Consider the following 15,795-nt stretch of genomic DNA (forward strand, 5'->3'; position numbering starts at 1 on the left):
TCCTCTACTGTCGTCCAAATATCCCCTTGTCCGGTATGGGATACACCTCGAATGAAGCTCCCCTACCAACCTTCTTCCAAAGAGATGATGTTGTCGGACCCGTAGAAGCTCTCCAAAACCCTAGCCAATACATCTCAAAACCTTAGCCGAAACCCTCTCTCAAGTTGGGGAAAAGATGGAGAAAAAAATACTGAAATTGGGGCTGAGTCGGCTTTAAATAGTGCTAGAATCGAGGATCCACACACCCCTGTGGATGCCCCTGTGTATTTTTCACACAGGCATGTGGAATTTCCACACGCCCGTGTGGATTCTCTATTCTGCAGTTTTCTAGGCCGGCAGTGAATAGTGTTGTTACAATACTTTGCTACAGTGTTCTGCTACAGTATCCTGCCTGAAATACTTCCTGAATCCATACTTTCATTGGGGTAACGCAAACGGGCACACGTTCACATCTTGGATCACTTGCTTCTTCAATGATAGACAAGTTGGTGGAGCTCTTGTTCTATGTGCATAAGTCGGAATGTTCGAGTGTGACTGCCCTTGTACCCCTCCAAATGGATGTGCCAATTAGAATATGAGGAGGTTGGCACACACTCTAGCATCTCACACCCGACCTATGTCTTCGCGTTTGAACCTTAGCAAGATTTCCTCCAAAATTGGTGCATTGTGATCCACATTGGCTTCTTTCCTTCATAATCGGCCTCACAACCCCACCTGCACGAAAGTAACATAAAAACACACATATTAGTGTAAAAACTGAGAAAGGTAATGCTTAACATAAGGAAAGAATGCTTCGCATTCATATCTCACAAGCACTTATCAAACTCCCCCACACTTAAGTTTTTGCTTGTCCTCAAGCAAAAATTAAACATTTTGTGCATAGATGAAGGAAATATTAGAAGTGTTTGGCCTTAGGTTAACCAAAGTATACAAAGAGAGCATTCTACAAGTAAGGGAAATTTCAACACTAAACATGAAAAATCGAAGCTTTAGCTAAAAACCTGAATAAAAAAGGACAACAAACCCGAAATCGTGAAAGTGTGTGGACTCATTCAAGTCAACCCAAAGTATACTCCTCAAAGCTCTAAGTATAAAGGACTTATTTATCTACAACAAGAAAGCAACACCAATTTCAAAGACGGTAATAGCTTCACACATTCTCTAAGGTAGCCCTTTCCCAAGAGGCCAGGCTTTCACACTTTTGAGGTGGTAGCTCTTTCTACCGGAGTGGTAGCTTTCACTCATCCTATGAGATAGCTCTTTCTCTCATTAGGGCATAACTAGTATCCGACTTATGAGAGTAGCTTCATAATTCATAGGTGGTATCTCTTTCCACCCAAAATGCAAAATAAACAAGAAAACTATTTTGTTCCTTCTTTTCATTTTCATTTTATTTTTCAGAATTTAAAACAAGAAAAAACTATAACTAGTCCCTTTAACATCGAACATGAGTTTCCAAAAGAGTTTAAAGAGTGAGTAGTGCAACGAATGTAAATTGGGCAAAAATTCCTAGAAATTCAAATAAAACTAGAGCTTGAAGACATTCAATGTTGAAAATTCTTCTAAACTCAAGAATGCAATCAATGCAACTAAAGTGTACCGCCATTGTCTATGTGAGCATGTATATCAATCAAGAACAATAGAAAAGATGTGTGCACTATGAAACTCAACAAAAAGATAGAGCAATGAATACAACTCAAGACAACAAAATGAAAATAACTCAGAAGGAGAGTCCTTTATGAGTGAACAAGTCCAAAATAGAGTCCATAAAAGTAAAGAAATGGAAATAAAATCAAATGTCGGTGTCGTGCTCTGGGTCCTCTGCTGCTGCTGATGGTGAGGAAGTACATGGTAGGTCCACCGGTGCTGGTATATGTGATGGGGAAGATGCTGGAGATTCTGAAGGGGCCTGAGGAGTCCTCGGTCGCAAGACAAATGATGAGGTGATGTTTCACTCTAAGATCTGCTGTAATGCGTCGAAACATGCCATGAACTTTGTGTATTAAGCAGCCTGCGTGGTGCTGATCTCGGCAATCTCTGCTCGGGCGTAAATGACCTCTATCTATATCACTCCTAAAGCACTCTCGAGCCTCTCAAAGCGATCATGGGCTTGAGATGGTGTCCCAGATGCTTCAGATATTCTGTTAAAATGTGTCCCAGATTGACCGGCTTGTTCCATACCATGGAGTATAAATACAGAAGTTCTTGCTTGTTTATGACTCCCGTGCTATCACCGTGACCATTCACTGACCTACTTATGATGGCGTGAAGATATCTATAACTAGGCCGAGAAATACATGAAGCCTTAGACACTCCTGGTTCATATCGCCCCTTATCACAGCATTTTATACGCCTCCTCGGGGGATAAACCCGACATGTCAATTAGGAGACTCTCATACTCCTCAGTCTCAGTATACTCCTCATCATATAAACCAAGTCTAATGGAGAACTGTGTGACGCTCATACTATGATGTTGCCCAAAACCTCTGAATTGAATGGCGCCGACGCTATCGAAATGAGCATAAGAGCATTCAAACTCAAATGAAGCGAGTACCTCCAAAGTGAGTGAGCATATAGCAGGGTTACGAATATTCAACAACTTGTGCCAACTACCGACCAATAATAGCTTCTCGACCTTATCAGCCATGTCATGTACTAGTTGCACTATCCTGAGTGGACTGATATCCGGAATTCGCGTTTGCCCAAACTTAAGCTTCGCTAACCACTCAAACCGAGCTCGATGTGCAGGAAGTGTAAATTGCAAGATTTTTAGCTCTGGGGTAGGCTTTCTAGGACATTTACCAACTGCTCTCTTTGATCTGGTAGCCATACCTGCATGCATTAGAAAAAGAAAATCAATCAGCCTCATTCAGTTTGCAAAAGAATAAAAACATATGGGCGTGCGGGAATTCCACACGCCCGAGCACATTCACGAGGCAGGGAAAAACACACGGTCCTTCTACGCTAGACCTCTATCTCACTACCAGAGCTTATCAAAAGCAAATCATAATCATTCTTGTAAGAAACCGGTGTGCATTATCCATTTTAATCAAAAAATGTCAACTAGAATCATAGGAAATCAGTGACTAGAGAAAACAAGGGTTTACCTATGAGTTGAATCTAAAATCACTTCAATCTGTAAAATGCTCAATCAATCATCTCAAAACAATAATAGGAAGACAGGAGAATGTCGAAAAGTGTTCTTTGAGTGATTTAGGGTCAGCTGAGGAACAGGGTCTAACTGATGTATCGGGAGAGAATACATCGTTTTAATTCCTGGAGAACCCCACGGGCATGCAACGTTCGCCCACGACCATGCGCCCTCACGTGAAGGTCTCACAGGGGCTCATGCACACCCATGTGAGCTCTCGGGAACACATTTCACTATCTCTGAACGCTCTCACACGGACGTGCCGATAATACCCACGCCCGTGCGCCTGTGGTCAGGGGCAACCACACACCCCTGTCCCTTCTCTGGTCATCCGAGACAAATCTCCTAAGTGTTCCGCACGCCCATGCAGAAATGGCGCACGGGCATGGACATTCACAGGTCCAACTCACAGGGGCAAACGCATGCCCCTGTGCCTTCTCGGGATGGAGAGAGCTCCTCTACAGAGATTCGCATGGGCGTGGGGAAATTATCCACACCCGTGCGAAGATCACAAGGTCGCCTACCGGGGCGAGTTCACGCCCTAGTGCGCTCTCGGGATAATTTGCCAAACTCTGCAGGAAATCACACGCCCGTGCGGAAATCACACGCATGGTCGTTCACAGGGGCAGTCACACGCCCCTGCTCCTTCTCTGGATGAGCTCACAAGGCAAATTCACGGGCGTGCGGAAATACCACATGCCCGTGCATTTTCTCTGGATGCCTTAGAAAAATATTTGGAGGCTCTGCAGAAATTTTATGAACATGTCTACACACTCAGAGCCTACCCTATTATACATGTTTTCCCAGTTGAAAACATGAAATAAAACTCAAACGACCCAACTTCGCCAAATCCACATGAAAACGCACTATGAATCCTCAAATCCTAAAATAAAATCGCAGCACAAGCATCTAAAAATTAATACCCCAACACTCAACAATTTATTTATGCAAAATACTACATTATTCGACTAAGAAAAACAGGAAATACTTGGGTTGCCTCCCAAGAAGCGCTTGTTTAACGTCACTAAGCTTGGCGTACCTTGTCTTACCTCATGGGGGCTTATGAAGGAAAAATACTTCCCTGTCGTCATTACAAATCTCTCCGCCATAGTATGGTTTCAGCTTCTGTCCATTCACCTTGAATGTGCCCTTCTCCGGATGGGTAATCTCAATAGCTCCATGAGGTTAAACTTCGGTTACGGTGTAAGGACCAGACCACCTAGACTTAAGCTTCCCCGAAAATAACCGTAGATGAGAGTTGAATAGCAATACCTGATCGCCCACTTTGAAGTCCTTTGCAGTCTTAATATGCTTGTCATGCCACTTCCAAATTCTCTCCTTGTATATCCTTGCATTCTCATATGCCTTCATCCGCCATTCGTCTAACTCGTTGATATATAATATTCATTGCTTTCCAGATTTGCGCAAGTCAAAATTCATAACCTTGATTGCCCAATATGCTTTGTGCTCTAATTCAACCAGCAAATGACAAGATTTTCCATACACTAAATTATAGGTACTGGTCCCTATTGGGGTTTTGTATGCTGTTCTATGAGCCCAAAAAGTGTCATCTAACCTTTCCGACCAATCCCTTTTTCCTTGTTCCACGGATTTGGTTAAGATTTTCTTAAGCTCTCTGTTCGTGACTTCCACTTGCCCAAACGTTTGCGGATGTTAGGGAGTAGCAAGACAATGTTGTACTCCATAACCCTTTAGCACTTTCGCCAACTGTGTGTTACAGAAATGGGTCCCCGATCGCTAATGATGATTCTTGGAATTCCAAATCGAGTAAATAACCTCTTCAAAAACTTCAACACAGTTCTTGCATCATTAGTTAGAAGAGCCTGGGCCTCCACCCATTTGGAAATATAATCAACTGCTACTAGAATATATTGATTGCCATTGGACTTTGGAAATGGTCCCATGAAATCAATTCCCCATACATCAAACACCTCACAGAACTGCATAGAATTCTAAGGCATCTCATCTCTTCGCGATAGGTTTCCAGCCCTTTGACAACTATCACATCATAAAACGAAATGATGAACATCTTGGAACAACGTCGGCCAATAAAACCCAGCGGCTAGAACTTTCTCCGCAGTTCAACTTGAGGCATAATGCCCTCCCACTGGGCCTGAATGATAGTGCGCAATGATGTTCCAACCTTCTTCCCTAGAAACGCACCTTCGGACCACATGGTCCGCACAAATACGGAACATGTAAGGATCTTCCTAGAAGTAGTTCTTCAGGTCACTGAAAAACTTCTTCTTCTATTGAAAACTTAAGCCCTGCTTCAATACCCTTCCTGACAGATAATTCGCAAAATCTGCGAACCATGGGGTGTCCTTTGATTCTGATTTCTATACCGCATACAGATGCTCTTCAGGGAAAAAATCATTGATTTCCTTGCTTGCTGGTTCTTGCCCGTCACAATCTTCTAATCTCGAAAGATGATCTGCGACCATATTCTCTATTCCATTTTTATCTTTTATTTCAATATAAAATTCTTGCAACAATAAGATCCAGCGAATCAACTAGGCTTCAAGTCTGGCTTGTGCATAAGATAACAGAGTGCCGAATGATCTGTAAACATTGTGACACTAGATAAGATGAGGTACGGTCTGAATTTATCAAAGGCACACACTACTGCTAACAATTCCTTTTCAGTATTGGTGTAATTCTTTTGCGCGCTTGTGAGAGTCTTCCTAGCATAATAGATCAGTCGAAATTGCTTATCTGTCCTGTGCCCCAAGATCACTCCCACTACATAATCACTACAATTACACATTACTTCAAGTGGCTCATTCCACTTCGGTGTTGTCAGGATTGGTACTTGCACTAACCTTTCTTTCAACACATTAAATGCATTCAGACAGTTGTTCCCAAAATCAAAAGGGGTATCCTTCTCCAAGAGTTTAGTCAACAGTTGGGAGATCTTCGAAAAGTCATTAATGAACCTTCTGTAAAATCCTGCATGCCCCAAGAAACTACGGATCCCTTTCACATTTGTAGGTGGAGGAAGCTTTTTGATAATTTCCATCTTCGCCTTATCCACCTCCATACCCGCCTACGAAATCTTGTGTCCAAGGACAATGCCTTCTTGTACCATAAAATGACACTTCTCCCAGTTGAGGACGAGATTCGTTTCTTCACATCTCACCAATACTCTTTCCAAATTCTTTAAGCAAACATCAAAAGAAACCCCGAACACTGAAAAATCATCCATGAAAACTTCCATAATATCATCGAGAAGGTCATCAAAAATGTCCGTCATGCAACGCTGGAATGTTGTAGGGGCGTTACACAACCCGAAGGTCATTCTTCTGTAAGCGAAGGTACCATAAGGGAAAGTAAATGTGGTTTTCTCCTGATCTTCTGGGACTATTGGGATTTGAAAATATCCCGACATGCCGTCAAGGAAATAGTAGAACTGATGCCCTGCTAGTCGTTCCAACATTTGGTCAATAAACGGCAAAGGAAAGTTATCTTTTCGGGTGGCATCATTCAGTCTTCTATAGTCAATGCAAACTCGCCATCCAGTAATTGTCCTAGTTGGTATCAATTCATTCTTTTTATTCTTTACTACTGCCATCCACCCTTTTTTTGGAACAACTTGGGTTGGGCTCACCCACTTACTGTCAGATATGGGGTAGATGATTCATGCATCCACGAGTTTTATTACCTCCGCCTTGACAACCTCCTTCATATTCGGGTTCAATCTTCGCGAGGTTGGATCACGATTTGTAGTCATCCTCCATTAGAATCTTATGAGTGCGAATGATGGATTTATACCCTTAATGTCTGAGATCTTCCATGCAATAGCTAATTTGTGCTTTTTCAACATGCTAACAAGCTTATCCTTCTGATCCACAGACAAATTTGAAGCCACAATCACCGGGAGTTTAGATTCTTCCAACAAGAACGCATATTCCAAATGTGCAGGCAGAGCTTTAAGCTCAAGTTCTAGTGGTTCAACAATCGATGGGCTTAACCTGCTCTCCTTCAACCTACCAATCTCTTCAAAATCATTCGTTTCATGTGCACAGTTATTCTCCCCTTCTTCTACCTGAGAATTTATTTCTATACAATCTTCAACGGATATCAACGTATCCATTCCACACAATTTCCCTTTTGAAATAGGTACTCCCACTGAAAAAATTTCTTGCCTTTGTTCATGATACGAGGAATCAAACTGAGCAAGGATTCTCTTCAGACTTTCCTCTAACTGATCACTCATTGACACCGACGCAGATCTCTCAAACTGTTTAATCACATTATCTAATTCACAGTTCTGCCCTTGAATCATGGTGTTGTACTCTTCTTCCACGGGCTATTTAATTGTACACTGCTCATGATGGGGATAACATAGTATATCTTGTACTACTAACAGTTGAACTTTTTGCTCCACATTTTCAAACATTCCCATGATAGTGTTGAATGACTCAGGCATGCTAATCATTTTTCTGTACTCAGAAAAAAGAAAGGAAAATCAGAACAATGATAGAATAAAAATATATGAAATAGAATGTACGGTAAAATAGCTAAGAAAACAAAATGCCACCCCGGTTCGATCCCCGGCAACGGTGCCAAAAACTTGATAAGATCCCCTTGTGTATATCCCGCAAGTGCACGGGTTTGTCGAAGTAATAATCCCAGATGAGCGGGTATCGTATCCACAGGAAGTAGGGAATAAAAACACTTAATTCGCTTCTTAGCTATGTGAAAGATGAATAGTTATATGTGTGACAATGATTCAATTCTCTAAAGTAAAAACAACAAGTAAGAGAGCACAAGTAAAGGAGAAGGTAAGGCAATCGATAAAGATGGGGTACCCGGATATTGCTCCGCCTAGGACAATCATTTCAAGTGCAAGAACACTCTATTATGCTTCCTAATCAATGCAAGTGAGTCGTGGAAATCCTTAATTACATAGTTCCAAATCTAAGGTCAACTATGCCTAACTCTATACATGTCGCGGAGGAGAGATTGAATAACCTCTCAACCTCGCACTCGCATAGAATTGCAATAAGATCTAGGGATTCCAATTGATAAATCTTTTCCTAATTGTAGACATAACCCTTTGGTCCACGTGGAAGGTCCCTAACCACAATTACGCCCTAGATACTAAGGTCACTTCTGCGCTTCACTCCGTTGCACCCGCAACTAAGCCCTAGCGGAATGTCATCCCTTAGACCATTCACTCTATTGTAGCTGCAAAGAACTCGAGGAACGGAGGTAGAATCTAACACATTGGATGGGAAAGGGGACGCTCTTGTACCTCTCGACTCACCCTCTCAACCCTTTCCAACCTAGCTTTGTCTAACACTCGTGGTGTGTCACTCACTCACAAGGTTACTAACAAGAACTCTCAACCCTAGTGTCACTCTAGGGGAGTATTCACACAATCAAGCATTCAAAGTTGGAACTCACAATAAACATCAATTAATTGAAAGCATAATAAAGAGATTCAAAGAAATGAATACATCCTAGGCTTCACAAATACCCAAGTACCCACTAGGGGTTTAGCTCTCCATGGAGCTAAGTACAATAAAAAGATTAGAATGTAAAAGCAATAAATCCATAGAAAACCCCCTTGATAGTCTTGTCGATGGTCTTGTGGAAAGTCCTCTACTCGTCGTCCAAAGATCCCCTTGTCCGATATAGGATACGCCTCGACGGAAGCTCCCCTACCAACCTTCTTCCAAAGAGATAACGATGTCAGAGCCATAGAACCTCTCCAAAACTCTAGCTAATACCTCTCAAAACCCTAACCGAAACATTCTCTCAAGTTGGGGAAAAGATGGAGAAAAGAAAACTGAAATCGGGGCTGAATCGGCTTTAAATAGGGCTAGATTCGGGACCCACACGCCCCTGTGGACGCCCCTGTGGATTTTTCACACGGGCGTGTGGAATTTCATATCTGCAGTTTTCTGGGCTGGCTGTGAACAGTGCTGCTACATCATTTTGCTACAGTGTTCTACTACATTATCCGGCCTGAAATACTTCCTGAATCCATACTTTCATCTAGGTAACGCAAACGGGCACACGTTCACATCTTGGATCACTTGCTTCTTCAATGATAGACAAGTTGGTGGAGCTCTTGTTCTATGTGCATAAGTCGGAATGCTCGAGTGTGACTGCCCTTGTACCCCTCCAAATGGATGTGCTAATTAGAATACGAGGAGGTTGGCACACACTCTAGCATCTCACACCCGACCTATGTTTTCGCGTTTGAACCTTAGCAAGATTTCCTCCAAAATCGGTGCATTATGATCCACATTGGCTTCTTTCCTTCATAATCGGCCTCACAACCCTAACTGCATAAAAGTAACATAAAAACACACATATTAGTGTATAAACCCGAGAAAGGTAATGCTTAACATAAGGAAAGAATGCTTCTCATTCATATCGCACAAACACTTATCAACTTGATTGCTTTATTTTCTATTGTGCTTGCGTGGTACATTGGGGATAATGTACAACTTAAGTGTGGGGGGGAGTTTCATAGTGCACATATCTTTTATATTAGTTTTGATTGTTATACGTGCTCACATAGCTAATGGCGGTTCACCATAGTTGCAATATTTGTATTCTTGAGTTTAGGAGAATTTTTAACATTGAATGTTCTCATGCTCTAGTTCTTACTAGAAATTTTAGGAATTTTTGCCCGATTGACACTTGTTGCACTACTCACTCTTTAAACTCTTTTGAAAACTCAAGTTTGATGTTAAAGGGACTAGTTATAGTTGTTTCTTTTGTTAATTTAAAAATATGGAAAAAGGAAAAGAAAGAATAAAATCATTTAATTTTTTTAGTTGTGCTTGTTAGGTGGAAAGAGCTACCACCTATGAAGTATGAAGTTACTCTAATAAGTCGGATACTAGTTATGCCCTAATGAGAGAAAGAGCTATCTCATGGGATGAGTCAGAGATACCACCCCGGTAGAAAGAGCTACCACCTCGAAAGTGTGAGAGCCACCTTAGCAGCCGCTTTGGAAAGGCTACCTTAGAGGATGTGTGAAGCTACTACCATCTTTTCAAATTTTCATTACTTTTATGTAGATAAATAAGTCCCTTCTACTTAGAAATTTGAGGAGTATACCTTGGGTTGACTTGAGCGAGTTTACACACACTTACACGATTTCGTGTTCGTTATCCATTTTTATTAAAGTTTTTAGCTAGAGCATTGATTTTTCGTATTTAATATTGAAACTTCCCTTACTTGTAGAATGCTCTCTTTGTATGCTTTGATGAACCTAAGGCCAAGCACTTCCAATATTTCCATCATTTATGCCTTAATGTTTTAATTTTTGCTTGAGGGCAAGCAAAAGCTTAAGTGTGGGGGATTTTTATAAGTGCTTGTGTGATAAGAATGGGAAGTGTTCTTTCCTTATGATGAGCATTACTTTTATTAGGTTTTATCGCTAATATGTGTGCATTTATGTTACTTTCATGCATATAGAGTTGTGAAGCCGAATGTTAGAGAAAGAAGCCAATGTAGATCATGAATGCACCATTTGGAGGAAATCTTGAGAAGGATCAAACGCAAAGACATAAGTCAGGTTTAAGATGCGAGAATGTGTGCTAACGTCCTCATATTCAAGTCAGCACAATGATTTGCAGGGGCACAAAGGCAGTCACATTCAAGTATTCAGGCTTGTGCATGTATATCAAGATCTCCACCAAGGTAGCCGTTTATCAAAGAAACAAAGCGATCTACGACGTAAACGTGTGCCCATTTATGTTACCTCGATGAGAATAGGGATTCGGGAGTATTTCGAGCTGGCAATGTAGCAGGGTATTGCAGCAAACACTGTAGGAATTAACTGTAGCAGATACTATTCATAACTGGCTGAGAAAAGCAATTTTCAGAGAATCCACATGGGCATGTGGAAATTCCACACGCCCGTGCGAAATTATCCACGCCCGTGTTGAATTCCACAAGGGCGTGTGGATGCCCGATTACAGCCCTATTTAAAGCCAATTTCAGCCCCGATTTCAGCATTCTTTTCTCCATCTTTTCCCCAACTTGAGAGAGTGGCGGCTAGGGTTTAGAGAGGTATTGGCTAGGTATTGGGAAAGGTTCTACGACTTTGACATCGTGCTCCGTTCGGAAGAAGGTTAGTGGGAGAGCTTTCATGGGCACCGATCCGATAAGATGTATCCTAGGCCGGACAAAGGGACCCTTGGACGAGTAGACGCTTCTCCACAAGACCATCATCATTACTACCTAGTGGGTACTTCAATTTGTGAACCCTAGGATGTATTTGTTTCATTAAACCTTTCATTATGCTTTCATTAATTAAGGTTTTAATTGAGTTCCAATCTTGAATGCTTGATTGTGTGTATATTCCCTTAGAGTAACACTAGGGTTGAGAGTTCTTTTTGGCAACCCTTGTGAGTGAGTAACACACCACGACAGTTAGATAAAGCTTGATTGGAGAGAGTTGAGAAGGTGAGTCGAGAGGTAGCGGAGCGTCCCCTTTCCCCTCTGGTGTGATTTATCCTACCTCCATTTTCTCGAGCTCTTTATGGTCATAGTAGAGTGAATGGGCTACGTGATGACCATTTGCTGGGGCTTAGTTACAGTAGCAACGGAGTAAAGTGTTGAAGTGATTTTAGCACCCAGGGCTTAATTGTGACTAGGGACCTTTCACCTGGACCAAAGGGTTAGATCTACATCTAGGAAGAGGATTTATCACTTGGAATCCTTAGAACTCATTACAATTCTATACGAGTGCGAGGTTGAGAGATTGTTCAATTTCTCTTCTGGGACACTATAGAGTTAGGAATGGTTGACCTTAGATTTTGGATCATGTATTGAAGGATCTCCATGACTTATTAATGCATTAGTTAGAAAGCATAATAGAGGGTTTTTACACTTGAAACAATTGTTCTAGGTGAAATAATATCCGGGTACCCCATTTATATCGATTGCCTTACTTCCCCTTTACTTGTGCTTTCTCTATTGTCTCTTTTACTTTTGTTTACATTACATCTTGTCAATCAATGCAAACACTACATTATTCGACTAAGAACAACAGTAAACACTTGGGTTGCCTCCCAAGACGTGCTTGTTTAACATCACTAAGCTTGACATACCTTGTCTTACCTCACAGGGGCTCATAGATGAATGTTGCCCTCTTACCCATGACTTGGAAGCATGATGAGCATAATCTCTTGGAGGTAGAGGGTGTGTTATCAGGCTTGGGGCCACCTAGAATTGGTTCATCCAGCTTCTTTGGTTCACGTACGTCTCCAACAGCCTTGGAGCGTTTCTGATGGTGTCTCCTAGCCCTCTTCATTTTCCGAGGCACCTTCTTCAAGATCCCCGGGGTAGATGGTAATTCTTCCGTTAAACCAAGCATCATTACTTCTTCATAATCCTCTTCTTGATCGAAAAAACCCTTGTACAGGTCCGGATTAAACATTTCCTGCATGTATTTATCAACAATCTCATCAGTAGTGTCTAGGAAGTATAAAGTATCATCGAAATCAAGAGAATGCCGCATGGCTTCAGTAAGCTGTATGTAAGCTTGTCATCTCCAACTCTCAAAGTTAGATCTCCGCCGTCCATGTTAATCAATGCCTTGGAAGTCCGTAAGAACGTCCTCCCAAGTATCAAGGGTACATCTGCATCCTCATCGACGTTTAGCACCACAAAGTCTATAGGAAATATATACTTGTCCACCTTGACAAGTACATCTTCGATAATACCCCTCGGATGTCTCACCATTCGGTCCGCCAATTGCAAAGTCATCCGAGTGGGCCTAAGCTCAGCCAAGCCTAACTTTCAAAAGAAGGTGTATGGCATGACGCTGATGCTGGCCCCAGAGTCTGCCAATGCCATTTCTTCACCCATATTGCAAATCCTACACGCAATGATGAAGCTTCCCAGGTCTTTTTTCTTGTTTGGCATGTTCCTTTGCAACACCGTCGAGCATGAAGCATCTAGAATCACCGAAGCACTCTCCTCCAACTTCCTCTTGTTGGTCAACAAGTCTTTCGAGAACTTCGCATATTTAGGCATTTGGGCCAATGCCTCAATAAAAGGAATATTAATGTGGAGTTACTTGAACAAACTCAGGAACTTCTTGTACTGTTCATTCCCTTGGTCATTTTTCAATCTAGAGGGATAAGGGATTCTTGGCTTGAAAGGTGGGGTTGCCACCTCATTCTCTTTGCTAGTTCTCTCTTCTACCTCTATAACCTTGGGTGTGTGTTCTTTTGGCATCTCACTCGGAAGCTTACCTTCAACCTCACGACCACTTCTCAAAGTGATTGCCTTCACCTGCTCTCGAGGGTTTGTCTCTGTATTGCTTGGCAAACTTCCATTTGGCCTGTCAGATTGAGACTTCGCAATTTGCCCCAACTGATTTTCAAGGTTATGTAAAGAGGCGGTGTGGTTGTGAAGTGTAGCCTCAACTGATTCAAACCTTGTATTTGCAGATTGCACAAATCTAGTCAAGGCTTTCTCCAAATCATTCATTCAGGGTTTCCAAACCCCGAAACTCGCTTTTTCCACATGCGGGGCTTGTTGTTGTGGTTGGAAACCCGAGTAGCCCCATGGCCTTTTGTGGACCCCCGATTGCTCCATGAGAAATTGGGATGATTCTTCCAACCTGGATTGTAGGTATTGCTATGTGGGTTTCCTTGAGGTCTCATGCCATTGCCTATAAAATCAACGTTCTCCACCGAAGATACATCACCAATAGAGATCGGGCAATCAGAAGGAGCATGTCCTCCGTCACACCCAGTGCAATTAGTCATGGTCGCTAATCTATTTGAAGTTAGAAGATCTAACTTCTTACTCAAATTTTCCACTTGAGCAGCCAATGAAGTTACTGCATCTATCTCATGGAGACCGGCCACCTTTTTCTTCTCCCTAGCATTCCATTGGTAGCTGTTTAACCCCATTTCTTCAATTAACTGACGGGCCTCATCTGGGATCTTGCTACCTAAGGTACCTCCTACTGCCGCATCCAAGAGTTGCCTTGTACTCGGGTTCAAACCATTGTAAAAGGTCCGCACAATGATCCACTCTGGAAATCCGTGTTGCGGGTACTTTCTCAGGAGCTCCTTGAACCTTTTCCATGTCTCAAATAGAGACTCCAAGTCCAACTGAACAAAGGATGAGATCTCATACCTAAGCATCGTAGATTTTTCGGGAGGGAAATAATGGGCAAGAAAAGCTTCTACCATCTCCTCCCATGTGGTAATTGATGCTCTAGGTAATGAGTGTAGCCACTGCTTCTCTCTCTCCTTTCGGTAAAATGGGAAGGCTCGCAACTTGATGGCATCATCCGTTACGCTGTTTATCTTCAGCATATCGCACACCTCAAGAAAACTCTCTATATGACTGTTTGGATCCTCATCGGCCAAACCATTGAACTGTGCGGATTGCTGTAACATGCGGATGAATGCCAGCTTCAGCTTGAAGTTTTGAGCTGTAATCGGGGGATGCACAATACTCGATTGTGTCCCCAATACTGAAGGTCTGGCATAATCGGATAATGTTTATTGTTGCTCATTCTGTTTTGCCATGTTTTCAGATTCTTCCACTTCCAAATAAGCTAGATTAGACTGTTCTTGCATAGGCTCTTTCCCTTTTCTTCTAAGTGTACGTTCAAGCTCGGGATCCCCTTCAATCAATATTGAGGGGTTCCCTCGGGTCATAACCTGGAGCTGCACTCAAAAAGAAAGAAAAAGAAATCAGAACGATGATAGAATAAGAAGATATGAAATAGAATGTATGGTAAAATAGCTAAAAAAACAAAGTGCAAAGTATCTCTAAACGCCTACTCCCCGGCAATGGCGTCAAAATCTTGACAAGGTCCCCTTGCTTATATCCCGCAAGTGCACGGGTTTGTCGAAGTAATAATAATGGATGAGCGGGTATCGTGTCCACAGGGAGTAGGGAATAAAAACTCTTAATTCGCTTCTTAGCTATGTGAAAGATGAATTGTGATATATATGACAATGATTCAATTCACAAAAGAAAAAACAACAAGTAAGAGAGCACAAGTAAAGGAGAAGGTAAGGCAATTTATAAAGATGGGGTACCCAGATATTGCTCCGCCTAGGACAATCATTTCAAGTGCAAGAACCCTTATTATGCTTCCTAATTAATGCAATAGTGAGTCATGAAAATGCTTAATTACATAGTCCCAAATCTAAGGTCAACCATGCCTAACTCTATACATGTCCCGGAGGAGAGATTGCATAACCTCTCAACCTCACACTCGTATAGAATTACAATGAGCTCTAGGGATTCCAAGTGATAAATCTCTTCCAAATTATCGCCGCAAAGAACCCCCTTGGTCGAGGTGGAAGGTGCCTAACCACAATTAAGCCCTAGATACTAAGATCACTTCTACGCTTCAGTCCATTGCACGCGCAACTAAGCCCCAGCGGAAGTTCATACCTTAGACCATTCACTCTATTATGGCCGCAAAGAACTCGAGGAACGGAGGTAGAATCTATCACGTCAGAGAGGAAAGGGGACGCTCCTGTACCACTCAACTCACCCTCTGAACCCTCTCCAACCTAGCTTTGTCTAACGCTCGTGGTGGGTCACTCACTCACAAGGTTACCAACGAGAACTCTCAACCCTAGTGTCACTCTAGGGGAAATGTTCATACAATT

The 15,795-nt window shown here is 42.2% G+C and overlaps 1 non-coding gene across 1 annotated transcript; it reads left to right on the forward strand.

Moving 5' to 3' along the window:
• The first annotated feature begins 14,197 nt into the window (after nt 1–14,197).
• Nucleotides 14,198–14,304, forward strand: LOC120264091. The gene has a single exon (XR_005537270.1). It is a non-coding gene; the product is annotated as a small nucleolar RNA R71 (small nucleolar RNA).
• The last annotated feature ends 1,491 nt before the right edge of the window (nt 14,305–15,795 follow it).

The sequence above is a fragment of the Dioscorea cayenensis genome, chromosome 6 (assembly GCF_009730915.1).
Source record: "Dioscorea cayenensis subsp. rotundata cultivar TDr96_F1 chromosome 6, TDr96_F1_v2_PseudoChromosome.rev07_lg8_w22 25.fasta, whole genome shotgun sequence".
NCBI classification, from domain to species: domain Eukaryota; kingdom Viridiplantae; phylum Streptophyta; class Magnoliopsida; order Dioscoreales; family Dioscoreaceae; genus Dioscorea; species Dioscorea cayenensis.